Raw genomic sequence first — 3168 nt, 5'->3', positions numbered from 1 at the left:
ATCACCGGTCAATCTTGACATAGTGTCACAACACAGGTGTTCTCTAGGGTTGTATACTGGAACCAGAGGTATTTAAAGAGTACCCTTCTTGGCAAAGGATTTACAGTTCGAAAACAGAAGATCGAGTGTACAAGGATATTGAGACGCAGATTGGGCAAGTGGTCTGCTGACAAGGTAATCAACATCTTCGTGGGAAATATCTTGTGATATGGAGTTGTACCGACCAATTGTAGCTCCGTCTACTACACAGGCAGAGCATAGAGCAACTGAATTGAGGTTGTGTGAAAAATGGTCGCTCTACTGTCAGCTTTCAGTGTTGGGGAATGACTCTTTGGCAATGCATTGTGACTGCAAGCCTATAAGTTTTTCATCAAGGAGAAAGTGACGAGTAGGGTGCTAAAAATGGAATGTCTCCCCTCAAAAAAAAAAGTTGGAGTATGTCTCGAGTAGGCGAGCAGTTACCTGACTATTAAACCAAAAGGGTAGGTACTAGAGGGTGCTATTATAATATAACAAGATGGGACAAATCGATATCTTCGGCCCATCTTGAAAGGGGATGTCTGAATTCCTAATATAGTCCGAGTAAGTCTAACCAAGTATGTAATTTTAGCACTGTAAATAAGAGGTGCGGGTCTGAGAGACACACACGGTCATTCACCCTAATTACTTCTACTAATTGGTTTTCCAAACTACCGATTTTCCAGATTTGCAGGTTCAACACACCATTCTGGCTTTTGGCCATGTAATAGTAAATGCTTAACCTCAACAATCTTATTGACAGGCACAAGCAATGTCGAGATAATTCAACCTTATACAGTTATACTAGTTGGACAATAGTTCTACTAATGAAGCACAGATATACCTACTGCCTGGGTTTCTTCTTGTGGGCGATCTAGTGAAATTCAGAACTTTTTGCCTGTCCAGGGAAGAGATTTTCAAGCCATGCTACAGACATACAGGTACATAATAGCAATTGCTCATAATGAAACGCTTCAATTTCATTACTGCTAAGAATGTATGCTTAATCATAAGATAATGCTAGCGAAGCATCTACAAACACACAAAATGGGACAAATTCTAGAGCACGTTACAAGGGCATCTCTTGTGGATCCCTTATAAGTTATATTTGATAGGAAAAAGTTGGTTTTAGGGGATTAAGGGGTATCTAACAAATTCCTTATATGGCCCTTTTTCGCCTAAAAACGGCTCCCCTTCCATACCTCCTCCCACTTGCTCACTTTTAGTCTAGCCACCAGGATTATTAGGAAAAGCCACCCCCTCACGATTGCCCGCAGCTTTCCCGCACAACCCCAACGCCACCGCTCTTCACCCTGTCGCCGCGGTCCCCATCCCCAATGACCGGCAGAACTTATAACCCATCCACGTCGCACCTAGGCGCCCTTGTCGGCATGCGAATTCGGCAATGCTAGTAGCGAAATGGCGGCAAAAGGCAAGGACCTCATTGACAGTGGTTCATCACTGGCGGCTGTCGCCACTCGAGCCGTCATGACGAGCCAACCACCCTTGCCGACGCCGACCGTCAAACGGGACCTTCGGCCGTCTTCCAAGGCGATAGACAACATGGTGGCGGCGATGAAGGAGGAGGTTGCGGGCTCCCCTAAGCTTCCACTTCAACCTCTCGCGGCGATGATGACTAGTACACGACCTGCTGGAGCCGCGCTGCCACCTCCTTCACCTCCGACGACCGAGCACAACCTGGATTCGAACAAGACCATGGGCGAGGCCGATGTGCTTGATGACATGCCCGCAAGGTATTCTTTTCCCTTTTGCTTTCTTGGTTTGGAATTGCTTGAGAGAATGATGTATGATTTGATATTGACTGCTAGGTTCTTTCTTTACTTTTGTTAGTAAGAAATTGCATGATTATGATGTCACTATCCTGCCAAAGCAGCGACTATGACCCATAAATTGCGATTAACATCGCGTCTCAACAAAGGATTGCCGCCACCCACCGCCACGCTCCATCTCGATGCCTCAACCACCCAAAACATGGCACCGATTAGACATGGAAGCGTCCACCATAATGTGTACATGCCACCATCCACTGTACCCTAACCGATGCAGCTCCAAAACAATGCTCCCAAGAGAGAAAAACAACATCATTGATGTCATCATTATGATTCAAGATCACCTGGATCTCGGGTTTCCCCAGACCAGCAGTCAGGTAGGCAAGAACGACATCGACAACACCTTCAACAAGGTATGCGACGCCCAAAGGTGTCGTCATCGTCAGCCTGACAAAAATCCGAGCAATTTCGCCGTCCATCTCGCTGTAGCCGAACAATCCATCTTATGGCATGCTGATCAAGACGGAACCACATAAAGGGCCATGGCACCCCACTGCCGCCCTTCTCCAGATCTATGGCACCACAGTCCAAATTCGACTACATCCATCCTGCCCACACAACACCTCATTTGAACCGGGCCTAGCCCGAGCTGGCAGTAGACAACCGCGAGCTCCGAAGAGGACGACCACGCAGCGAAAGGAGGGCGATGCACCACTGTAACACCCCGGATGTAACTTTCCCAATTTGTACTCCAACTCTTGCCGTTTCGGCATTACGTTATTTTATTTTCTCGGGTTCGGGTCTTTGTCTCCGTGTGTTGTTATCGTTGTCATGCATCTCATATCATGTCATCATGTGCATTGCATTTGCATACGTGTTCATCTCAAGCATTCGAGCATTTTCCCCGTTGTCCGTTTTGCATTCCGGCGCTTCATTCTCCTCCGGTGGTCATTTCTACCTTTCTTTCGTGTGTGGGGATTAAACATTTCCGGATTGGACCAAGACTTGCCAAGCGGCCTTGGTTTACTACCGGTAGACCGCCTGTCAAGTTTCATATCATTTGGACTTCGTTTGATACTCCAACGGTTAACCGAGGAACCGAAAAGGCCTCATGTGTTTTGCAGCCCAACACCCCTCCATTTTGGCCCAAAACCCACCTAAGCCTTCTCCATCATCTAGAGCGTTCAATCACGATCGTGTGGCCGAAAACCGCACCTCATTTGGACTCTCCTAGCTCCCTCTATGCCTATAAATAGGTCCTCCTCGAAAATCTCGGACCCCCTCCCTGAAACCCTAAAAAAATCGTCTCCGCACGGCCGGACATTGTCCGCCCCACGTCGGACGTCGCCGCCGCCCCAAC

Source organism: Triticum aestivum, chromosome 7A (assembly GCF_018294505.1).
Source record: "Triticum aestivum cultivar Chinese Spring chromosome 7A, IWGSC CS RefSeq v2.1, whole genome shotgun sequence".
NCBI classification, from domain to species: Eukaryota; Viridiplantae; Streptophyta; class Magnoliopsida; order Poales; family Poaceae; genus Triticum; species Triticum aestivum.
The sequence above is the reverse complement of the archived record's forward strand: the minus strand, read 5'-3'. Positions refer to the sequence as shown.